General features: G+C 44.3%; 1 pseudogene; it reads left to right on the top strand.

The window, feature by feature from the left end:
• The first annotated feature begins 647 nt into the window (after positions 1-647).
• Positions 648-24,967, top strand: LOC123405264 (annotated as a pseudogene).
• Positions 24,968-26,770: the final 1,803 nt, after the last annotated feature.

Raw genomic sequence — 26,770 nt, 5'->3', positions numbered from 1 at the left:
CTTTGAATTTTCGTTGGGAGATGAATGATAAGAACGTGAAAGCTAGCTTTGTTTATGCTGGGGCAAACAATTGTTTGCTAGAGATACGGAAATATTTTATAGAAGATTACAGACCGGCTGAAGTGTGCACATTTAATTGGCAGTTACCGAAAGTTTTCTTTTTTCACCGAGGTTCTCCTCACCTGAATCTTTGTCATACATGTGAGCCAAGCGGCTCGGGGTAAACAACGATCACAAGTACAAGACACACGAGAGAGGAGGGATGAGGTGGTTACACAGACGGCACCTCTAGGCAGGCGAGGCATACATCCACATCCTCTCTAGGAGCATCTCTAGTCGATGGTCTAAATTTAGACGTGTATATCTTCATATACACGTCCATATACACCTTGCTAAATTATACATCTTTCAGTTTTTTAGTGGAATGTGTAAATTAGGACGTGTATATTTCAACGGCTATATTTTTAAACGGCTATATTTTCAACGGCTATATTTTCAAACGTCTATATTTTCAACGGCCATATTTCTGATCTATATAAACCACCTCTATCATCTTTCTTCCAGCACACTTCTACCTGTGACTTCTCTTCTCACCTAGATTTCTCTATCGTCTCTCACGCAACACAATGAACACATCCACTCGGGACATGAGTTCTTCGTCATCTTCATCTGGCGACGATGAACTCATACTTGCAGCATTCGCCGAGCGCGAGGAGGAAGAGAGGAAGAACGCTCGACGCCATGGCGGTTCCAAGCATGGACGTCAGTCAATCGATCGAGGAAGAGATGTCGGATTTCTTCTTCTGTGGAACGACGACTTCAAAGAAGTTCCTCGCTTTCCCGAACATTTGTTTCGACGAAGGTTCGTAATTAGTACACTTCTCTGCTTTGGTCCTTTTTTCATTTCCCTGTCTCATTGACTTTTTATGCATAGATTTAGGATGTCGCATACTTTGTTCAACCGCGTAGCTGATGGTATACTTGAGCATGACTATGATGGTTATTTTACACAAAAAAGAAGTGCTTCTAGAGCTCTTGGGTTACATCCTCTACAAAAGATGACCGCGGCAATGCGGATCCTCACATATGGAATAGCAGTTGATGGTGTTGATGAGTACATCCAGTCCGCTGAGGCTACTAATTTAGAGTCTTGCAAGAAATTTGTGATCAAAGTTTGTGAAGTTTTTGGGGAAAAGTACGTGAGTTCTCCAAATGAAGAAGACATTGCTAGGTTACTTGCAATAGGGGAGGAAAGAGGATTTCCCGTTATGTTAGGGAGCATAGATTGCATGCACTGGGGGTGAAAACATTGCCCCAAAAATGGCATGACATGTTTAGAGGCCATGTGAACGAGCCCACTATGATCTTGGAAGCAGTTGCTTCACAAGATCTTTGGATTTGGCATGCTTATTTTGGTTTACCAGGGTCTCTGAATGATATAAATGTTCTTCAACGTTCTCCTGTTTTTACAAAGCTAGCCGAAGGCCACACTCCTCCAGTGAATTATAGCATCAATGGCCGTTAGTACACAATGGGGTATTACCTTGCAGATGGTATCTGATGACCCATAAGTATAGGGGATCAATCGTAGTCCTTTCGATAAGTAAGAGTGTCGAACCCAACGAGGAGCAGAAGGATGTGACCAGTGGTTTTCAGCAAGGTAAAATCTGCACGCACTGAAATTGTCGGTAACAAGTGATTGTGTGGTGAGATGATTCATAGCAAGCAACAAGTAACAAAAGTAGCAACGGTGCAGCAAAGTGGCCCAATCCCTTTTGTAGCAAGGGACAAGCCTGAACAAAGTCTTATAGGAGGAAAACGCTCCCGAGGACACACGGGAATTTCTGTCATGCTAGTTTTCATCATGTTCATATGATTCATGTTCGTTACTTTGATAGTTTCATATGTGGGTGGACCGGCGCTTGGGTACTGCCCTTACTTGGACAAGCATCCCACTTATGATTAATCCCTCCCGCAAGCATCCGCAACTACGAAAGAAGAATTAAGACAAAGTCTAACCATAGCATTAAACTAGTGGATCCAAATCAGCCCCTTACGAAGTAACACATAAACTAGGGTTTAAGCTTCTGTCACTCTAGCAACCCATCATCTACTTACTACTTCCCAATGCCTTCCTCTAGGCCCAAATAATGGTGAAGTGTTATGTAGTCGACGTTCGCATAACACCACTAGAGGAAAAACAACATACAACATATCAAATTACCGAACGAATACCAAATTCACATGACTACTATTAGCATGACTTATCCCATGTCCTCAGGAACAAAAGTAACTACTCATAAATCATAATCATGATCAGAGAGGTAATGAGTAGCATCAAGGATCTGAACATAAACTCTTCCACCAAGTAATCCAACTAGCATTAACTACAAAGAGTAATCAACACTACTAGCAACCTTACAAGTACCAATCGGAGTCTCGAGATGGAGATTGGTTACACTAGATGAACTAGGGTTTGGAGATGAGATGGTGCTGATGAAGATGTTGATGGTGACGAGTCCCCTCTGATGAGAGGAGTGTTGGTGATGATGATGGCGATGATTTCCCCCTCCGGGAGGGAAGTTTCCCCGGCAGGATCGTCCTGCCGGAGCTCTAGATTGGTTCTGCTCAAGTTCCGCGTCGTGGCGGCGGCGAAACCACGAAAAAGCTCCTCCTTGATTTTTTTCCTGGACGAAACCCTCCATATAGCAAAAGAGGGGGGCAAGTGGACCAGCAGGGTGCCCACAAGCCCCCATGGCGCGACCTGGGGGGTGGTCGCGCCGTGCAGGCTTGTGGCCACCAACCGGCGCCCCTCTGGCACTTCTTCGTGTTGGGAAACGTCGCATGGGAAACAAAAAATTTCCTACGCGCACGAAGACCTATCATGGTGATGTCCATCTACGAGAGGGGATGAGTGATCTACGTACCCTTGTAGATCGTACAGCAGAAGCGTTAGTGAACGCGGTTGATGTAGTGGAACGTCCTCACGTCCCTCGATCCGCCCCGCGAACAATCCCGCGATCAGTCCCACGATCTAGTACCGAACGGACGGCACCTCCGCGTTCAGCACACGTACAGCTCAACGATGATCTCAGCCTTCTTGATTCAGCAAGAAAGACGGAGAGGTAGAAGAGTTCTCCGGCAGCGTGACGGCGCTCCGGAGGTTGGTGATGACCTTGTCTCAGCAGGGCTCCGCCCGAGCTCCGCAGAAACGCGATCTAGAGGAAAAACCGTGGAGGTATGTGGTCGGGCTGCCATGGGAAAGTCGTCTCAAATCAGCCCTAAAACCTCCGTATATATAAGTGGGAGGGAGGGGACCTTGCCTTGGGGCTCAAGGAGCCCCAAGGGGGTCGGCCGAGTCAAAGGGGGGAGGACTCCCCCCCAAACCGAGTTGGACTTGGTTTGGTGGGAGGGAGTCCCCCTTCCGTCCCACCTCCTCCTTTTTTTTCTCTCTTGATTTTCTCTTCTTGGCGCATAGATCCCTTTTGGGCTGTCCCACCAGCCCACTAAGGGCTGGTGTGCCACCCTCAAGGCCTATGGGCTTCCCCGGGGTGGGTTGCCCCCCCCCCCCCCCGGTGAACTCCCGCAACCCATTCGTCATTCCCGGTACATTCCCGGTACATTCCCGGTAACTCCGAAAACCTTCCGGTAATCAAATGAGGTTATCCTATATATCAATCTTCGTTTCCGGACCATTCCGGAAACCCTTGTGACGTCCGTGATCTCATCCGGGACTCCGAACAACATTCGGTAACCAACCATATAACTCTAATACGCATAAAACAACGTCGAACCTTAAGTGTGCAGACCCTGCGGGTTCGAGAACTATGTAGACATGACCCGAGAGACTCCTCGGTCAATATCCAATAGCGGGACCTGGATGCCCATATTGGACCCTACATATTCTACGAAGATCTTATCGTTTGAACCTCAGTGCCAAGGATTCATATAATCCCGTATGTCATTCCCTTTGTCCTTCGGTATGTTACTTGCCCGAGATTCGATCGTCAGTATCCGTATACCTATTTCAATCTCGTTTACCGGCAAGTCTCTTTACTCGTTCCGTAATACAAGATCCCGCAACTTACACTAAGTCACATTGCTTGCAAGGCTTGTGTGTGATGTTGTATTACCGAGTGGGCCCCGAGATACCTCTCCGTCACACGGAGTGACAAATCCCAGTCTTGATCCATACTAACTCAACTAACACCTTCGGAGATACCTGTAGAGCATCTTTATAGTCACCCAGTTACGTTGCGACGTTTGATACACACAAAGCATTCCTCCGGTGTCAGTGAGTTATATGATCTCATGGTCATAGGAATAAATACTTGACACGCAGAAAACAGTAGCAACAAAATGACACGATCAACATGCTACGTCTATTAGTTTGGGTCTAGTCCATCACGTGATTCTCCCAATGACGTGATCCAGTTATCAAGCAACAACACCTTGTTCATAATCAGAAGACACTGACTATCATCGATCAACTGGCTAGCCAACTAGAGGCATGCCAGGGACGGTGTTTTGTCTATGTATCCACACATGTAAATGAGTCTTCATTCAATACAATTATAGCATGGATAATAAACGATTATCTTGATACAGGAATTATAATAATAACTATATTTATTATTGCCTCTAGGGCATAATTCCAACAGTCTCCCACTTGCACTAGAGTCAATAATCTAGCCCTCACATCACCATGTGAATTACATTGTAATAAATCCAACACCCATACAGTTCTGGTGTTGATCATGTTTTAGCCGTGGAAGAGGTTTAGTCAGCAGGTCCGCTACATTCAGATCCGTGTGCACTTTGCATATATTCACGTCCTCTCCTTCGACGTAGTCGCGGATGAGGTTGAAGCATCGTTTGATGTGTCTGGTCTTTTGTGAAACCGTGGTTCCTTTGCTAAAGCAATGGCACCAGTGTTGTCACAGAACAAGGTTATTGGATTCAGTACGCTTGGCACCACTCCAAGATCCGTCATGAACTACTTCATCCAGACACCCTCCTTAGCCGCCTCCGAGGCAGCCATGTACTCCGCTTCACATGTAGAATCTGCTACGACGCTTTGCTTGGAACTGCACCAGCTTACTGCACCCCCATTAAGAATAAATACGTATCGTTTGCGACTTAGAGTCGTCCGGATCTGTGTCAAAGCTTGCATCGACGTAACCTTTTATGGCGAGCTCTTCGTCACCTCCATACACGAGAAACATCTCCTTAGTCCTTTTCAGGTACTTCAGGATATTCTTGACCGCTGTCAAGTGATCCACTCCTGGATTACTCTGGAACCTACCTGCCATACTTATGGCCAGGCTAACATCCGGTCGAGTGCACAGCATCGCATACATGATAGAACCTATGGCTGAAGCATAGGGGACGGAGCGCATATGCTCTCTATCTTCATCAGTTGCTGGGCACTGAGTCTTACTCAATCTCGTACCTTGTAGAACTGGCAAGAACCCTTTCTTGGACTGTTCCATTTTGAACCTCTTCAAAACTTTATCAAGGTATGTGCTTTGTGAAAGTCCTATCAGGCGTTTTGATCTATCCCTATAGATCTTAATGCCTAGAATGTAAGCAGCTTCTCCTAGGTCCTTCATAGAGAAACTTTTATTCAAGTAATCCTTTATGCTCTCTAAAAACTCTACGTTGTTTCCAATCAGTAATATGTCATCCACATATAATATTAGAAATGCCACAGAGCTCCCACTCACTTTCTTGTAAATACAAGATTCTCCAACCACTTGTATAAACCCAAATGCTTTGATCACCTCATCAAAGCGTTTGTTCCAACTCCGAGATGCTTGCACCAGTCCATAAATGGATCGCTGGAGCTTGCACACCTTGTTAGCATTCTTAGGATCGACAAAACCTTCGGGTTGTATCATATACAACTCTTCCTTAAGGAAACCATTAAGGAACGCCATTTTGACATCCATCTGCCAGATTTCATAATCAAAAAATGCAGCTATTGCTAACATGATTCTGACGGACTTAAGCATCGCTACGGGTGAGAAAGTCTCACCGTAGTCAACTCCTTGAACTTGTGAAAAACCCTTTGCCACAAGTCGAGCTTTATAAACGGTCACATTACCGTCAGCGTCCGTCTTCCTCTTAAAGATCCATTTGTTCTGAATGGCCTTGCGGCCCTCAGGCAGTACCTCCAAAGTCCACACTTTGTTCTCATACATGGATCCTATCTCGGATTTCATGGCTTCCAGCCATTTGTTGGAATCTGGGCCCACCATTGCTTCTTCATAATTCGCAGGTTCATTGTTGTCTAACAACATGATTGATAAGACGGGATTACCATACCACTCTGGAGCAGTACGTGGTCTCGTCGACCTGCGTGGTTCGACAGAAACTTGAACTGGAGTTTCATGATCTTCATCATTAACTTCCTCCTCAACCGGCGTCGCAATGACAGAGGTTTCCCCTTGCCCTGCGCCACCAACCAGAGGGATGAGAGGTTCGACAACCTCGTCAAGTTCTATCTTCCTCCCACTCAATTCTCTCGAGAGAAACTCCTTCTCGAGAAAAGCTCCGTTTTTACCAACAAACACTTTGCCCTCGGATTTGAGATAGAAGGTGTACCCAACTGTCTCTTTTGGGTAACCTATGAAGACACACTTTTTGTTGGGGAACGTCGCATGGGAAACAAAAAATTTCCTACGCGCACGAAGACCTATCATGGTGATGTCCATCTACGAGAGGGGATGAGTGATCTACGTACCCTTGTAGATCGTACAGCAGAAGCGTTAGAGAACGCGGTTGATGTAGTGGAACGTCCTCACATCCCTCGATCCGCCCCGCGAACAATCCCACGATCAGTCCCACGATCTAGTACCGAACGGACGGCACCTCCGCGTTCAGCACACGTACAGCTCGACGATGATCTCGGCCTTCTTGATCCAGCAAGAGAGACGGAGAGGTAGAAGAGTTCTCCGGCAGCGTGACGGCGCTCCGGAGGTTGGTGATGATCTTGTCTCAGCAGGGCTCCGCCCGAGCTCCGCAGAAACGCGATCTAGAGGAAAAACTATGGCGGTATGTGGTCGGGCAGCCGTGAGAACGTCGTCTCAAATCAGCCCTAAAACCTCCGTATATATAGGTGGGAGGGAGGGGGGCCTTGCCTTGGGGTCCAAGGACCCCCAAGGAGTCGGCCGAGCCAAAGGGGGGGAGGACTCCCCCCCCCAAACCGAGTTGGACTTGGTTTGGTGGGAGGAGTCCCCCTTCCTTCCCACCTCCTTCCTTTTTCTTTTTTTTCTTTCCTCTTGATTTTTCTTCTCTTGGCGCATTGGGCACTTGTGGGCTGTCCCACCAGCCCACTAAGGGCTGGTGTGGCTCCCCCAATGCCTATGGGCTTCCCCGGGGTGGGTTGCCCCCCCCGGTGAACTCCCAGAACCCATTCGTCATTCCCGGTACATTCCCGGTAACTCCGAAAACCTTCCGGTAATCAAATGAGGTCATCCTATATATCAATCTTCGTTTCTGGACCATTCCGGAAACCCTCGTGACGTCCGTGATCTCATCCGGGACTCCGAACAACATTCGGTAACCAACCATATAACTCAAATACACATAAAACAACGTCGAACCTTAAGTGTGCAGACCCTGCGGGTTCGAGAACTATGCAGACATGACCCGAGAGACTCCTCGGTCAATATCAAATAGCGGGACCTGGATGCCCATATTGGATCCCACATATTCTACGAAGATCTTATCGTTTGAACCTCAGTGCCAAGGATTCATATAATCCCGTATGTCATTCCCTTTGTCCTTCGGTATGTTACTTGCCCGAGATTCGATCGTCAGTATTCGCATACCTATTTCAATCTCGTTTACAGGCAAGTCTCTTTACTCGTTCTGTAATACAAGATCCCGCAACTTACACTAAGTTACATTGCTTGCAAGGCTTGTGTGTGATGTTGTATTACCGAGTGGGCCCCGAGATACCTCTCCGTCATACGGAGTGACAAATCCCAGTCTTGATCCATACTAACTCAACTAACACCTTCGGAGATACCTGTAGAGCATCTTTATAGTCACCCAGTTACGTTGCGACGTTTGATACACACAAAGCATTCCTCCGGTGTCAGTGAGTTATATGATCTCATGGTCATAGGAATAAATACTTGACATGCAGAAAACAGTAGCAACAAAATGACACGATCAACATGCTACGTCTATTAGTTTGGGTCTAGTCCATCACGTGATTCTCCCAATGACGTGATCCAGTTATCAAGCAACAACACCTTGTTCATAATCAGAAGACACTGACTATCATCGATCAACTGGCTAGCCAACTAGAGGCATGCTAGGGACGGTGTTTTGTCTATGTATCCACACATGTAAATGAGTCTTCATTCAATACAATTATAGCATGGATAATAAACTATTATCTTGATACAGGAATTATAATAATAACTATACATTTATTATTGCCTCTAGGGCATAATTCCAACAGCCTCCCACTTGCACTAGAGTCAATAATCCAGCCCTCACATCACCATGTGAATTACATTGTAATAAATCTAACACCCATACAGTTCTGGTGTTGATCATGTTTTGGCCGTGGAAGAGGTTTAGTCAGCGGGTCTGCTACATTCAGATCCGTGTGCACTTTGCATATATTCACGTCCTCTCCCTCGACGTAGTCGCGGATGAGGTTGAAGCGTCGTTTGATGTGTCTGGTCTTCTTGTGAAACCGTGGTTCCTTTGCTAAGGCAATGGCACCAGTGTTGTCACATAACAAGGTTATTGGATTCAGTGCACTTGGCACCACTCCAAGATCCGTCATGAACTGTTTCATCCAGACACCCTCCTTAGCCGCCTCCGAGGCAGCCATGTACTCCGCTTCACATGTAGAATCTGCTACGACGCTTTGCTTGGAACTGCACCAGCTTACTGCACCCCCATTAAGAATAAATACGTATCCGGTTTGCGACTTAGAGTCGTCCGGATCTGTGTCAAAGCTTGCATCGACGTAACCTTTTACGACGAGCTCTTCGTCACCTCCATACACGAGAAACATCTCCTTAGTCCTTTTCAGGTACTTCAGGATATTCTTGACCGCTGTCAAGTGATCCACTCCTGGATTACTCTGGAACCTACCTGCCATACTTATGGCCAGGCTAACATCTGGTCGAGTGCACAGCATCGCATACATGATAGAACCTATGGCTGAAGCATAGGGGACGGAGCGCATATGCTCTCTATCTTCATCAGTTGCTGGGCACTGAGTCTTACTCAATCTCGTACCTTGTAGAACTGGCAAGAACCCTTTCTTGGACTGTTCCATTTTGAACCTCTTCCAAACTTTATCAAGGTATGTGCTTTGTGAAAGTCCTATTAGGCGCTTTGATCTATCCGTATAGATCTTAATGCCTAGAATGTAAGCAGCTTCTCCTAGGTCTTTCATAGAGAAACTTTTATTCAAGTAACCTTTTATGCTCTCCAAAAGCTCCACGTTGTTTCCAATCAACAATATGTCGTCCACATATAATATTAGAAACGCCACAGAGCTCCCACTCACTTTCTTGTAAATACAAGATTCTCCAACTACTTGTATAAACCCAAATGCCTTGATCACCTCATCAAAGCGTTTGTTTCAACTCCGAGATGCTTGCACCAGTCCATAAATGGATCGCTGGAGCTTGCACACCTTGTCAGCATTTTTAGGATCGACAAAACCTTCGGGTTGCATCATATACAACTCTTCCTTAAGGAAACCGTTAAGGAACGCCGTTTTGACATCCATCTGCCAGATTTCATAATCGAAAAATGCAGCTATTGCTAACATGATTCTGACGGACTTAAGCATCGCTACGGGTGAGAAGGTCTCATCGTAGTCAACTCTTGGAACTTGTGAAAAACCCTTTGCCACAAGTCGAGCTTTATAAACGGTCACATTACCGTCAGCGTCCGTCTTCTTCTTAAAGATCCATTTGTTCTGAATAGCCTTGCGGCCCTCAGGTAGTATCTCCAAAGTCCACACTTTGTTCTCATACATGGATCCTATCTCGGATTTCATGGCTTCTAGCCATTTGTTGGAATCTGGGCCCACCATTGCTTCTTCATAATTTGCAGGTTCATTGTTGTCTAACAACATGATTGATAAGACGGGATTACCGTACCACTCTGGAGCAGCGCGTGATCTCGTCGACCTGCGTGGTTCAACAGAAACTTGAACTGGAGTTTCATGATCATCATCATTAACTTCCTCCTCAACCGGCGTCGCAACGACAGAGGTTTCTCCTTGCCCTGCGCCACCATCCAGAGGGATGAGAGGTTCGACAACCTCGTCAAGTTCTATCTTCCTCCCACTCAATTCTCTCGAGAGAAACTCCTTCTCGAGAAAAGCTCCGTTTTTTAGCAACAAACACTTTGCCCTCGGACTTGAGATAGAAGGTGTACCCAACTGTCTTTTTTGGGTAACCTATGAAGACGCACTTTTCCGCTTTGGGTTCCAGCTTTTCAGGCTGAAGCTTTTTGACATAAGCATCACATCCCCAAACTTTAAGAAACGACAACTTTGGCCTTTTGTCATACCACAGTTCGTATGGTGTCGTCTCAACGGATTTTGATGGTGCTCTATTTAAAGTGAATGCAGCTGTTTCTAATGCATAACCCCAAAATGATAACGGCAAATCAGTAAGAGACATCATAGATCGCACCATCTCTAACCTAGTATGATTACGACGTTCGGACACACCATTACGCTGTGGTGTTCCAGGCGGTGTTAACTGCGAAACAATTCCACATTGTCTTAAGTGAGCACCAAACTCGAAACTCAGATATTCACCCCCACGATCAGACCGTAGGAACTTGATCTTCTTGTTACGATGATTTTCCACTTCACTCTGAAATTGCTTGAACTTTTCAAATGTTTCAGACTTGTGCTTCATCAAGTAGACATAACCATATCTACTTAAATCGTCAGTGAAGGTGAGAAAATAACGATATCCACCGCGTGCCTCAACGCTCATTGGTCCACACACATCGGTATGTATGATTTCCAACAAGTCACTTGCACGCTCCATTGTTCCGGAGAACGGAGTTTTAGTCATCTTGCCCATGAGGCATGGTTCGCACGTGTCAAGTGAATCAAAGTCAAGTGACTCCAAAAGTCCATCAGCATGGAGTTTCTTCATGCGCTTTACACCAATATGACCTAAACGGCAGTGCCACAAAAATATGGCGCTATCATTGTTTACTCTAACTCTTTTGGTCTCAATGTTATGTATATGCATATCGCTATCAAGATTCAATATGAACAATCCTCTCACATTCGGTGCATGACCATAAAAGATGTTACTCATAGAAATAGAACAACCATTATTCTCAGACTTAAAAGAGTAACCGTCTCGCAATAAACAAGATCCAGATATAATGTTCATGCTCAACGCAGGCACTAAGTAACAATTATTTAAGTTCATCACTAATCCCGATGGTAGCTGAAGTGACACTGTGCCGACGGCGATTGCATCAACCTTGGAACCATTTCCTACGCGCATCGTCACTTCGTCTTTCGCCAGCCTTCGTCTATTCCGCAGTTCCTGTTTCGAGTTGCAAATGTGAGCAACAGAACCGGTATCAAATACCCAGGCACTACTACGAGAGCCGGTTAAGTACACATCAATAACATGTATATCAAATATACCTGATTTTTCTTTGCCTGCCTTCTTATCTGCCAGATACTTGGGGCAATTGCGCTTCCAATGACCCATACCCTTGCAATAGAAGCACTCTGTTTCAGGCTTAGGTCCAGCCTTGGGTTTCTTCGGCGGATTGGCAACACGCTTGCCGCTCTTCTTCGAATTGCCCTTCTTGCCTTTGTCGTTTCTCTTGAAACTAGTGGTCTTGCTCACCATCAACACTTGATGCTCTTTACGGAGTTCATACTCTGCGACTTTCAGCATCGCAAACAACTCGTCGGGAGACTTGTTCATCCCTTGCATGTTGTAGTTCAACACAAAGCCTTTATAGCTTGGCGGCAGTGATTGAAGGATTCTGTCAGTGATAGCCTCTTGCGGGAGTTCAATCCCCAGCTCAGCTAGACGGTTTGAGTACCCAGACATTTTGAGCACATGTTCACTGACAGACAAGTTTTCCTCCATCTTGCAAGCATAGAATTTATCGGAGGTCTCATACCTCTCGATCAGGGCGTTCTTCTGAAAGATAAACTTCAACTCCTGGAACATCTCAAATGCTCCATGACGCTCAAAGCGACGTTGAAGTCCCGGTTCTAAGCCATACAAGACTGCACATTGAACTATTGAGTAGTCCTCCTTACGTGCTAACCAAGCGTTCTTAACATCCTGATCAGCCGTAGCGGGTGGTTCATCTCCTAGCGCAGCATTAAGGACATAATCCTTCTTCCCAGCTTGTAAGATTAGCTTAAGATTACGAGCCCAGTCTACAAAGTTGCTTCCATCATATTTCAACTTAGCTTTCTCTAGGAACGTATTAAAATTCAGGATGACACTCGCGTGAGCCATGATCTACAACACAAATATATTCAAAGTGGACTTAGACTATGTTCAAGATAATTAGAGTTCAACTTAATCAAATTATTCGCTAAACTCCCACTCAAAAAGTACATCTCTCTAGTCATTTGAGTGGTTCATGATCCACTTACACTATCCCAAGTCCGATCATCACGTGAGTCGAGAGTAGTTTCAGTGGTAAGCATCCCTATGCTAATCATATCAACTATATGATTCATGATCGACCTTTCAGTCTCATGTGTTCCGAGGCCATGTCTGCACATGCTAGGCTCGTCAAGCTTAACCCGAGTGTTCCGCGTGCGCAACTGTTTTGCACCCATTGTATGTGAACGTTGAGTCTATCACACCCGATCATCACGTGGTGTCTCGAAACGACGAACTGTAGCAACGGTGCACAGTCGGGGAGAACACAATTTTGTCTTGAAATTTTAGTGAGAGATCACCTCATAATGCTACCGTCGTTCTAAGCAAAATAAGGTGCATAAAAGGATTAACATCACATGCAATTCATAAGTGACATGATATGGCCATCATCACGTGTTTCTTGATCTCCATCACCAAAGCACCGGCACGATCTTCTTGTCACCGGCGCCACACCATGATCATCCATCAACGTGTTGCCATCGGGGTTGTCGTGCTACTCATGCTATCACTACTAAAGCTACATCCTAGCAAAATAGTAAACGCATCTGCAAGCACATATGTTAGTATAAAGACAACCCTATGGCTCCTGCCGGTTGTCGTACCATCGACGTGCAAGTCGATATTTCTATTACAACATGATCATCTCATACATCCAATATATCACATCACATCGTTGGCCATATCACATCACAATCATACCCTCCAAAAACAAGTTAGACGTCCTCTAATTTTGTTGTTGCATGTTTTACGTGGTGACCAAGGGTATCTAGTAGGATCGCATCTTACTTACGCAAACACCACAACGGAGATATATGAGTTGCTATTTAACCTCATCCAAGGACCTCCTCGGTCAAATCCGATTCAACTAAAGTTGGAGAAACCGTCACTTGCCAGTCATCTTTGAGCAAAGGGGGTTACTCGTAACGATGAAACCAGTCTCTCGTAAGCGTACGAGTAATGTCGGTCCAAGCCGCTTCAATCCAACAATACCGCGGAATCAAGAAAAGACTAAGGAGGGCAGCAAAACGCACATCACCGCCCACAAAAACTTTTTTGTTCTACTCGAGAAGACATCTACGCATGAACCTAGCTCATGATGCCACTGTTGGGGAACGTCGCATGGGAAACAAAAATTTTCCTACGCGCACGAAGACCTATCATGGTGATGTCCATCTACGAGAGGGGATGAGTGATCTACGTACCCTTGTAGATCGTACAGCAGAAGCGTTAGTGAACGCGGTTGATGTAGTGGAACGTCCTCACGTCCCTCGATCCGCCCCGCGAACAATCCCGCGATCAGTCCCACGATCTAGTGCCGAACGGACGGCACCTCCGCGTTCAGCACACGTACAGCTCGACGATGATCTCGGCCTTCTTGAGCCAGCAAGAGAGACGGAGAGGTAGAAGAGTTCTCCGGCAGCGTGACGGCGCTCCGGAGGTTGGTGATGATCTTGTCTCAGCAGGGCTCCGCCCGAGCTCCGCAGAAACGCGATCTAGAGGAAAAACCGTGGAGGTATGTGGTCGGGCTGCCATGGGAAAGTCGTCTCAAATCAGCCCTAAAACCTCAGTATATATAAGTGGGAGGGAGGGGACCTTGCCTTGGGGCTCAAGGACCCCCAAGGGGGTCGGCCGAGCCAAAGGGGGGAGGACTCCCCCCCAAACCAAGTTGGACTTGGTTTGGTGGGAGGGAGTCCCCCTTCCTTCCCACCTCCTCCTTTTTTTTTCTCTCTTGATTTTCTCTTCTTGGCGCATAGAGCCCTTTTGGGCTGTCCCACCAGCCCACTAAGGGCTGGTGTGCCACCCTCAAGGCCTATGGGCTTCCCCGGGGTGGGTTGCCCCCCCCCCCCGGTGAACTCCCGGAACCCATTCGTCATTCCCGGTACATTCCCGGTAACTCCGAAAACCTTCCGGTAATCAAATGAGGTCATCCTATATATCAATCTTCGTTTCCGGACCATTCCGAAAACCCTCGTGACGTCCGTGATCTCATCCGGGACTACAAACAACATTCGGTAACCAACCATATAACTCTAATACGCATAAAACAACGTCGAACCTTAAGTGTGCAGACCCTACGGATTCGAGAACTATGTAGACATGACCCGGGAGACTCCTCGGTCAATATCCAATAGTGGGACCTGGATGCCCATATTGGACCCTACATATTCTACGAAGATCTTATCGTTTGAACCTTAGTGCCAAGGATTCATATAATCACGTATGTCATTCCCTTTGTCCTTCGGTATGTTACTTGCCCGAGATTCGATCGTCAGTATCCGTATACCTATTTCAATCTCGTTTACCGGCAAGTCTCTTTACTCGTTCCGTAATACAAGATCCCGCAACTTACACTAAGTCACATTGCTTGCAAGGCTTGTGTGTGATGTTGTATTACCGAGTGGGCCCCGAGATACCTCTCCGTCACACGGAGTGACAAATCCCAGTCTTGATCCATACTAACTCAACTAACACCTTCGGAGATACCTGTAGAGCATCTTTATAGTCACCCAGTTACGTTGCGACGTTTGATACACACAAAGCATTCCTCCGGTGTCAGTGAGTTATATGATCTCATGGTCATAGGAATAAATACTTGACACGCAGAAAACAGTAGCAACAAAATGACACGATCAACATGCTACGTCTATTAGTTTGGGTCTAGTCCATCACGCGATTCTCCTAATGATGTGATCCAGTTATCAAGCAACAACACCTTGTTTATAATCAGAAGACACTGACTATCTTTGATCAACTAGCTAGCCAACTAGAGGCTTGCTAGGGACGGTGTTTTGTCTATGTATCCACACATGTAAATGAGTCTTCATTCAATACAATTATAGCATGGATAATAAACGATTATCTTGATATAGGAATTATAATAATAACTATATTTATTATTGCCTCTAGGGCATAATTCCAACACTTCGGCCCAGTATTTTTGATAAATCAGCAAAAAAATCCTCGTTGATTTTTACGGCGTTTGGAGTTGCGCAGAATAGGTATCTCAACTTTGCTCCACTTTCATGCCAGAATTCTAGTTGCCGGCATTCTCCCTCTTCATGTAAACCTTGCAAAATAAGAGATAAAAGGCATAAGAATTATACCGTGAAGTGAAATAACAGCCCAAGAAGCGATAAATATCAACATGAAAACATGATGTAAAATGGACGTATCAACTCCCCCAAGCTTAGACCTCGCTTGTCCTCAAGTGAAACCTAGATCAATAAATATGTCCACATGTTTAGGGAGAGAGGTGTGAACAAAATAAGATACGAGCATGCATGCATCATGATCATGATAAGAACAGCAATACCAAGATATAATCTCTCATGCTAAAGTGATAATTCCTTCACAAAGTAAAGCATGGATCAAGAACCTTACTTAGAAGTAACAACCGATAGCCTTTAGTCATTGAAGCAATTGCAATTTATCACAACATCAGAAAGAGTCAAATAAGAGCTTGTAAAGCAATTCCACATACTCAATCATTCTTTCGTTCTCTACAATTGCTACAACTCACGTGGTACTCATGAGATCAAAGTTTCAGCTGTACACAGAGAAAGATAGGGGCTTATAGTTTTGCCTCCCAACTGCTTACCTCAAGGGTAATGTGAACAATAATAATTCATGAATACTTACTTCCAAGTTGACATATGAATATAGATCTTTCCCAATAATATGATGTTAGCCAAGATAAAGGCGAGATAAGGAATTGGTGAAGATCACCATGACTCTTTCAAGTGCAAAAAGTAAAGGTACAAGATAGGCCCTTCGCAGAGGGAAGCAGAGGTTGTTATGCGCTTTTGAGGTTTGGATGCGTGTCCTCTTAGTGCGGATGAACGTCACTTTATATTGCCTCCTGTGATAAATAACTTTATTATGAAGTATGTCTCTTTTATGTCTTCCTCATCACAGGTTCGTACAAAGCTTATTTTCCACACACTAATAGATCATACATATTAGAGAGCAATTTTTATTGCTTGCAACGATGACAACTTACTTGAGGCATCTTATTCAATCCATAGGAAGGTATGGTGGACTCACATGGCAAAACTGGGTTGATGGTTTATGGATGCACAAGTAGTATCTCTACTTAGTGCGGGAAGTTTTGGCTCATATGAGGTGGAAGCAATCGTCACATGCTAAGGGATCTCTAATCATATAACATTGTTTGGAACCAAGCAAACACAATTCATCATGTTGTCTTCCTTGTCCAACATCTACTTCTAGGCATGCAATAGTTTAATGAGTGTTCACAATAGTTTAATGAGTGTTCGCAATCATAAATGGTGCCAGAGATGATATATTTATATGTGAACCTCTCCTTCTTTATCACTTCCTATTAATTGCAACAACGACCAAGGTCTACGTTTGCTTACCCTCAACAAGTTTGAATCCTCATTCTTTTTATATGTGAAACCATCACTTCCCATAAGATCATTACATGATCTTTCATGCTTTTGTTCTATTCTCACTCTTTTGATCATGGCAAGAGGCAAAGCCCTTCAACTAAGACACTCTTTATTATATGGCTCACGAGCTCGAATACATCGGGGGTGACAGAAAGAAAAACTCAAGACTAAAACACTAAGACTCTTAATCTACTAGAGAAAGAGAAAACTGAAAAGGAAAACTAAAACAAATGTAAAGGCAAAAGATGTGATGGTGATACGATACTGGGGCAACTCCCCCAAGCTTGGCATAAGCCAAGGGGATTACCCATACCAATGTTCAGTTGTCTTCCTTTGGTGGTGAAGGTGGAGGAGTTGTTGAAGCGGTCTTGAGCTTGTTTAATTTCCACTTGAGCATAAAATTTTGTTCCCTCGGATCATCATTTTCTTCTTCAAGCTTCAACACCCTTTGGCATAATTCCTGCTTACTCTCCTGCAAGAAACGAGAAGGGATAAACAAGGTCTTAGGCTTATTCCTTGAGTCAGGGAGGCTCGACTTCTTGAAATCCACATGCGTGCGTCCAGGTTGAGGTAGAGAAGCCTCCTCTTCATCGGAACTCGTTTGTTCCTTCCCCTTGGGATCATAATCTTCTTCCTCATCAGAGGTCCAGCCATAAGGATTAAAGTCCCCATAGACCTTGGGGTTAGCAAGGTAATCAGCCACATAGCTCTCCTCCTCTGAATCCTGAGAAGACATCTTGACCTAGATCTGTGGCGGAAAACAGGCTCGAAACAAAACACACAGGAAATCTGCGTGATATAGGGGTCAGACCAGATGGGTGTATATATAATGATTTTTTTCAGACCATAAGTAGTACCCTGCACGAAAACGGAGTCCGGGAGGCGCAAGAGGTGGCCACAAGCCCTCATGGCGCGGCCAGGGGGTGGGCCCGCACCATGCAGGCTTGTCGCCTCCTCGCGCACTTTCCGGACTATTTCCAATTTTTGTATTTTTTCAAAAATTCCAAAACAGAGAAAACTTCCTATTGGTTTTCTTACCGAGTCACATACCTCTTCGTTTTCGGAGTCTGAAAGAGGCTGATAAATGTCCCTTAGGTATTCTTCCGGAGTTATGGTATTGATAATATTGCTTTCAACATTTATGGGATTACCTGAGATATAATGCTTCATTCTCTACCCATTTACCACTCTCGGACAATTACCTTCCGTGTTGTTGATCTTGATAGCACCGGAACGATATACTTCCTCAACAACATAGGGACCTTCCCATTTAGAGAGAAGCTTGCCTGCAAAGAATCTTAAACGAGAGTTATATAGCAAGACATAATCACCTACATTGAACTCACGCTTTTGTATCCTCTTATCATGCCACCTCTTAACCTTTTCCTTGAACAACTTGGCATTCTCATATGCTTGAGTTCTCCATTCAACAAGCGAGCTAATGTCAAATAACCTCTTCTCACCGACAAGTTTGAAATCAAAGTTGAGCTCTTTGATTGCCCAATAAGCTTTATGCTCTAGCTCAAGAGGTAAATGACATGCTTTACCGTACACCATTTTGTACGGAGACATGCCCATGGGATTCTTATAGGCAGTTCTATAAGCCCACAGTGCATCATCGCGCTTCTTAGACCAATTCTTTCTAGACCTGTTGACAGTCTTTTGCAGAATCAGTTTAATCTCTCTATTACTTAGCTCTACTTGACCACTGAACTGAGGGTGATAGGGAGACGCAATTCTATGGTTGACATCGTACTTAGCAAGCGTTTTACAGAAAGCACCATGAATGAAGTGTGAACCACCGTCGGTCATTAGATATCTAGGGACTCCAATTCTAGGGAAGATAACTTCTTTCAGCATCCTGATAGAGGTGTTGTGATCAGCACTACTAGTGGGGATAGCTTCTACCCACTTAGTGACGTAATCAACAGCAACTAGGATATGAGTATACCCGTTGGATTTGGGAAAAGGTCCCATATAATCAAAGCCCCAAACATCAAATGGTTTAATGACAAGTGAATAGTTCATAGGCATTTCCTGACGTTTGCTAATATTACCTACTCTTTGACATTCATCACAAGACAAGACAAACTTACGGGCATCCTTGAAGCGAGTGGGCGAATAGAAACCTGATTGAAATACCTTGTGTGCGGTTCTATCTCCCGCATGGTGTCCTCCGTAGGCCTCGGAGTGACACTTCTGTAGGATTTGCCCCTGTTCATGTTCAGGTACACAACGTCTAATAACACCATCTACCCCTTCCTTATAAGGTGAGGATCATCCCAAAAGTAGTGTCTCAAGTGAAAGAAGAATTTCTTCTTTTGCTGGTACGTGAAACTAGGTGGTATATATTTGGCAACGATATAGTTTGCATAATCAGCATACAACGGTGCACTACGTGAAGCATTGATGACATTCAGTTGCTCATTGGGAAAGCTATCATCAATAGGTTGTGGGTCATCAAGAACGTTCTCCAACCTAGACAAGTTATCTGCTACTGGGTTGTCAGCACCCTTTCTGTCGACAACATGCAAATCAAATTCTTGTAGCAAGAGAACCCATCTGATAAGTCTAGGTTTAGCGTCCTTCTTCTCCATGAGGTACTTAATAGCAGCATGATGAGTGTGAATAGTGACTTTGGAATCAACTATGTAAGACCTGAACTTTTCACATGCAAACACGACTGCTAAAAATTCATTCTTCGTAGTAGCATAGTTTCTATGGGCACTTTCTAGAGTTTTACTAGCATAGTGAATAACATTCAACTTCTTGTCAACTCTTTTCCCTAGAACAACACCAACAGCATAATCACTAGCATCACACATGATTTCAAAAGGCAAGTTTCAATCAGGTGGTTGAACAATAGGTGCAGTTATCAAAGCCCTCTTAAGTATTTCGAAGGCTTCCTCACAATCATCGTCAAAGACAAAAGGAATATCCTTTTGCAAGATATTGGTAAGAGGCCTAGAAATCTTAGAGAAGTCTTTAATGAACCTTCTATAGAAACCAGCATGACCAAGGAAACTTCTTATACCTTTGATATCTGTGGGGTATGGCATTTTCTCGATTGCATCAACCTTAGCCTTATCGACTTCAATACCTCTTTTAGAAATTTTATGTCCGAAGGCGATGCCTTCATTAACCATAAAGTGGCACTTCTCCCAATTCAAGACAAGATTGGTGTATTTACATCTTTGTAAGACTCGATCAAGGTTGCTGAGGCAATCATCAAAAGAAGACCCGTAAACGGAAAAGTCATCCATGAAAACCTCGACAATCTTTTCACAAAAGTCAAAGAATATAGCCATCATACATCTTTGAAAGGTGGCAGGTGCATTACATAATTGAAAAGGCAAACGTCTATAAGCAAAGGTATCGAACGGGCAGGTGAACGTGGTTTTCTCTTGATCGGATTGTGCAACTGGTATTTGGGAGAAACCAGAATAGCCGTCTAGAAAGTAGAAGTGTGTGTGTTTAGACAGCCTTTCTAGCATTTGGTCGATAAAAGGCACAGGGTAATGATCCTTCCTAGTGGCTTTATTCAGTTTTTTGAAATCGATCACCATCCTATAGCCAGTAATAATCCTTTGGGGGATTAATTCATCCTTATCATTAGGTACAACGGTAATGCCTCCCTTCTTAGGGATGCAATGCACCGGACTCACCCAATCGCTATGAGCAACAGGATAGATAATACCTGCTTCCAGGAGCTTTAGTATTTATTTTCTTACTACTTCTTTCATCTTAGGATTTAATCTCCTTTGATGATCAACAACTGGTTTGAAATCAGGATCGGTTTTAATCTTGTACTGGCATAGAGTGGGACTAATGCCCTTAAGATCATCAAGAGTATATCCAATAGCAGCACGGTGCTTCCTCGGAGTTTTTAGTAACTTCTTTTCTTCATGCTCCGAGAGGCTAGCACTAATAATAAGAGGATATATCTCTTTTTCATCAAGATAGGCATACTTAAGAGTATCAGGCAACTGTTTAAGCTCGAACACAGGATCACCCTTTAGTGCAGGTGGATCCCCAACCAGTTCAACGGGCAAGTTATTCTTAAGGATAGGATATTGTTCTAAGACAACTCTATCTATCTCATCCCTTTCATCCAGATGCATATCATTTTCATGCTCAAGCAAGTATTGCTCTAAGGGATCAGTAGGAGGCACGGCAATAGAAGCTAAGGCAATAGTTTCATCCTTACTAGGCAACTCCTTTTCATGAGGTTGTCTACCAAACTTGGAGAAATTGAACTCATGTGACACACTTTCAAAGCCAACAGTGACAGTTTGCTTCTCACAGTCAATATGAGCATTGACGATATTGAGGAAGGGTCTGCCAAATATGATGGGACAGATGCTATCTTGTGCGGTAGCAAGAACGAGGAAATCAGCGGGATACTTCGTTTTACCACACAAGACTTCAACATCCCTAACAATTCCCACAGGGCATATAGTATCTCTATTGGCAAGTTGAATAGTGACATCAATAGGCTCTATCTCAACAGGTGCAATCTCGTCTTTGATTTCATCATATAAGGATTGAGGTATTGCACTAACACTAGCACCCACGTCACACAAACCATGATAACAATGATCTCTTATCTTAACAGAAACCACAGGCATGCCAACAACAGGCCTATGTTTGTCTCTAATGCGAGGTTTAGCAATTCTAGAAGCATCTTCACAGAAGTGAATATTATGTCCCTCAACTTCTTCACACATAAGATCTTTGATAATAGCAATGCTAGGTTCAACTCTAATTTTCTCAGGGGGTGTAGGTGTTCTAATATAGCCTCTACGTATCACACTTGAAGCTTTAGAATGATCCTTTATCCTAACAGGGAAAGGTGGTTTCTCAATGTAAGCACTAGGAACCACAGGATCATTATAGGCAATGACTTTCTCTTCAACTGGAGTGGGTTTAAGTACATTGACTTCTACAGGAGGATGATATTTAAACCACTTCTCTTTGGGGAGATTAATACCGGCAGCAAATGATTCACACAATGAAGCTACTATCTCACAGTCAAGTCCATACTTAGTGCTAAAGTCACAAAAAAGTATTTGTCTCAACAAAGTATTTAACGCAATCAAAAGTGAAATTCATACCTGACTCCTTACCTTCTTCAAGCTCCCAATATTCAGAGTTGCGTTTAATTCTCTCCAATAAATTCCATTTGAAGTCAATATCTCTCTTCATAAAGCAACCGGTACAAGAAGTGGCAAGCATAGTGCGATCATCATGAGAAAGCCGAGCATAGAAGTTCTGAATGATAATTTCGCTCGAGAGCTCATGATTGGGGCATGAATATAGCATTGATTTAAGCTTCCCCCAAGCTTGAGCGATGCTTTCTCTATCACGAGGCAAAAAATTCTAAATATAATTCTGACGATGTACCAAATGCGTAGGATAAAACTTTTGATGAAATTCCAATTTCAACCGATTGTAGTCCCATGATCCAGTATCATCACATAGCATATACCAAGTCAACGCCTTATCCTTCAAAGATAAAGGAAAGACCTTCTTCTTGACCTTATCCTCGGGCAAACCTACAAGCTTAAATAAACCACAAACTTCATCTACATAGATTAGATGCAAGTCTGGATGTGATGTTCCATCTCTTGTAAAAGGATTAGCCAGCAGTTTCTCAAGCATACCCGAAGGAAATTCAAAGCAAATATTTTCACTAGGTGTAGCAGGTTGAGGAGCAACTCTTTGTGCTTCCGTTCGAGGTGAAGATACCCCGAACAAGCCCCTCAAAGCATTAGTTTCCATAGTGACAAGTGACAATAAATTTTAGCACACTATATGAATGTATCCTTACCAAGTTCCACTTACCAAAGGCGCTTCACTCCCCGGCAACGGCGCCAGAAAAGAGTCTTGATGACCCACAAGTATAGGGGATCAATCTAGTCCTTTCGATAAGTAAGAGTGTCGAACCCAACGAGGAGCAGAAGGATGTGACAAGTGGTTTTCAGCAAGGTAAAATCTGGAGGCACTGAAATTGTCGGTAACAAGTGATTGTGTGGTGAGATGATTCGTAGAAACCAACAAGTAACAAAAGTAGCAACGGTGCAGCAAAGTGGCCCAATCCCTTTTGTAGCAAGGGACAAGCCTGAACAAAGTCTAATAGGAGGAAAAACGCTCCCGAGGACACATGGGAATTTCTGTCATGCTAGTTTTCATCATGTTCATATGATTTGCGTTCGTTACTTTGATAGTTTGATATGTGGGTGGACCGGCGCTTGGGTACTGATCTTACTTGGACAAGCATCCCACTTATGATTAAACCCTCTCGCAAGCATCTGGAAGTACGAAATAAAAATTAATACAAAGTCTAACCATAGCATTAAACTAGTGGATCCAAATCAACCCCTTACGAAGTAACACATAAACTAGGGTTTAAGCTTCTGTCACTCTAGCAACCCATCATCTACTTGCTACTTCTCAATGCCTTCCTCTAGGCCCAAATAATGGTGAAGTGTTATGTAGTCGACGTTCACATAACACCACTAGAGGAAAAACAACATACAACATATCAAATTACCGAACGAATACCAAATTCACATGACTACTATTAGCATGACTTATCCCATGTCCCCAGGAACAAAAGTAACTACTCACAAAGCATAATCATAATCATGATCAGAGAGGTAATGAGTAGCATCAAGGATCTGAACATAAACGCTTCCACCAAGTAATCCAACTAGCATCAACTACAAAGAGTAATCAACACTACTAGCAACCTTACAAGTACCAATCGGAGTCGCGAGATGGAGATTGGTTACAAGAGATGAACTAGGGTTTGGAGATGAGATGGTGCTGATGAAGATGTTGATGGTGATGAGTCCCCTCCGATGAGAGGAGTGTTGCTGATGACGATGGCGATGATTTCCCCCTCTGGGAGGGAAGTTTCCCCCGCAGGATCGTCCTGCTGGAGCTCTAGATTGGTTCTGCTCAAGTTCCGCCTCGTGGCGCCGGCGAAACCACGAAAAAGCTCCTCCTTGATTTTTCGTGGACGAAACCCTCCATATAGCAAAAGAGGGGGGCAAGTGGGCCAACAGGGTGCCCACAAGCCCCCATGGCGCGGCCTGGGGGGGTGGCCGCGCTGTGCAGGCTTGTGGCCACCCCCTGGTGCCCCTCTGGCACTTCTTCGACCCAGTATTTTTGATAAATCAGGAAAAAAATCCTCGTTGATTTTTACGGCGTTTGGAGTTGCGCAAAATAAGTATCTCAACTTTCCTCCACTTTCAGGCCAGAATTCCAGTTGCCGGAATTCTCCCTCTTCATGTAAACCTTGCAAAATAAGAGAGAAAAGGCATAAGAATTGTACCTTGAAGTGAATAACAGCCCAAGAAATGATAAATATCAACATGAAAACATGATGCAAAATGGACATACCAGTATCTATCCACGGTGGGCAACATTTGTGAAGAGCATACCAGCTCCAACTAGCAGAAAGCATAAAACTTTTGCCAAGAAGCAAGAGGGGGCTAGGAAAGATGTGGAACGAGCCTTTGGAGTTCTGCAATCCCGTTTTGCCATTATTCGTGGACCTGCTAAAGGATGGAAACGTAAAGAAATCAGTGATGTAATGAAAGCTTGTGTCATAATGCACAATATGATAGTTGAAGAGGAGCGACAAACTGGTCGACAAAGATGCACTTTTGACGCAATGGGAGAAAGAGTCACAGACTCTTGTACTCATATAGAAGAACTGAGCTCGTTTATTCAGATGACTCAACGAATTAGAAATTTCGATGAACATGATCAGCTTAAACTTGATCTAATTGACCATGTGTGGCAAAAGTTTGGAAACGAGTGATGTCCTAGTTATAAGTTTGTAATCCATGTCTTTGTAATGCAGCTATCAATAAAAATGAGTGATGTAATCCATGTCCTCAACTAGCAGAAAGCATCAAATTGTTCTTACAACAACTAGCAGAAAGCAGTAAATTGTTCTTACAACAACAACATATAGCTCACATTACTCTAGGCCGCGAGCAAGGATCTCCTTCTGCTTAGCTTGGTAGAATTGCTTTTGCACATCAGTCATACCACTAGTGTCGATGAGCATGACCCTCTCATCTAATTCAAACTGTCTCCATGCATCCTCCTTCTTTTTTAGTGCAATCTCCTCTTTTCGTAATTCAAGTTGCTGCGCGTAGCGAGCATTTCTTGCCGCCTCTTTGATCTCATCCTTCTCTTGCTTTGCTGCCCACACAGTTTCTAATGAAAGCTTGCAAGCAATGTCATCAGCCTTACCTCTCTTGTCCTTCTTCACACCATCATGTATTTTCTCATGTTCAAAAGCATCAGTGTGTATCGAGGTAGCATCAGTACGTACCGAGGATGCATCAGCCGGAACATCTGTGGTTGTGCCCGGACTTGCATCAATGGTCTTCTTTTGTTTCTTCAGAGAAGTTTCAAGTTCTCTTGTCTGCCACTTTGGATACTTCGAAAACTCTATGTAGCAATGTATCAATGTGAAAGGCTTCTTTTTTTAGGATCCGTTTCCTTGAACAAAATGTGTGCATCATTTGTCTGCACATATAAATATATGGTTAAAATATGCACAAAACATATAGAATATTGCACATCACATATTGGCGCATACCTTTTCTTCTATAGTCCTTCCACTTTCTTGCCTATTTAAAATCTGCTGAAGGTCTATATTTACTATACACATCCATATAGAGGATCCACTAGAGATGCTCTAAGAGTGGCAGGCAGACGCACATGTCAGAGCACGATGTCCTCATGACGCGGTATTTTTGGAGTTGCCAACATCAGAGCAGAAGAAACGCCAAGCCTGAAGCAACATGTGTTGAGCCCGGCAAAATCGAAAAATTTGACCGAGCAGCCAAAAGATTTCATAAACTGAACTATGTTTGAAAAAAAATCACCCAGCTGACCCTTTTGTGTGACGTCTTTGTCTTAGGCGCCACACTATACTGTGTGGCGTCTGACACTATGTTGTGTGACGCCTGAGACCTAGTGTGACGCCTAAGGCATAGGCGTCACACTACACTGTGTGACGCCTAAGACAAAGGCGTCACACAGTGTAGTGTGGCGCCTGACTGTCGGGCGCCACACAGAAGGGTCAGCTGGGTGGAATTTTTTCAAAAGTAGTTCAGTTCGTGAAAGCCTTTGGCTTCTGGATCAAATTTGTCAATTTTGCCGTTGAGCCCGGGGGGCACAGCAGGTGAAGTTAACGGAAGGACGTAACCTCATGGCCAGATTTAAAAAAAAAATACGCCAGATTTTGTACCAAATTCGAAAACCGATAGCCCAAATTATAAAAATTCATAAATGGTACCCCGTCGGTCTCTGGTGGGCCGAAGAGTGGCCTATCGGCCGGCGGGAGGCCGAAGGAGGACCGGTCGGCTTACGGGCGGCCGAAGGGGGGCCGTCGTCCCACTGGTGGCCGAATAGCCACATGTCGGCTTGTGGGCAGCCGAAGAGCCCATGGATAAGGCCGACCGAGCCCTTCTTCCTCCTCAGTCCCTGGCTCCTCTTCTCTCTCTCGTTTTTGTTCCCTCATTTTACCCCCCCCCTCCAATCTCCCTTCATCCTCCACCCATTTTCCTATTCAATCCGCTGAAACAATAGATCATACCCATCTCCACCGGCCTACCTATGGTCTTATTTTGTGCCATTTGGTAGTTTTTTGTTCGTTTGGAGGAGCCA

This window comes from Hordeum vulgare, chromosome 6H, assembly GCF_904849725.1.
Source record: "Hordeum vulgare subsp. vulgare chromosome 6H, MorexV3_pseudomolecules_assembly, whole genome shotgun sequence".
Classification (NCBI taxonomy): Eukaryota; Viridiplantae; Streptophyta; class Magnoliopsida; order Poales; family Poaceae; genus Hordeum; species Hordeum vulgare.
The sequence above is the reverse complement of the archived record's forward strand: the minus strand, read 5'-3'. Positions and strand labels throughout refer to the sequence as shown.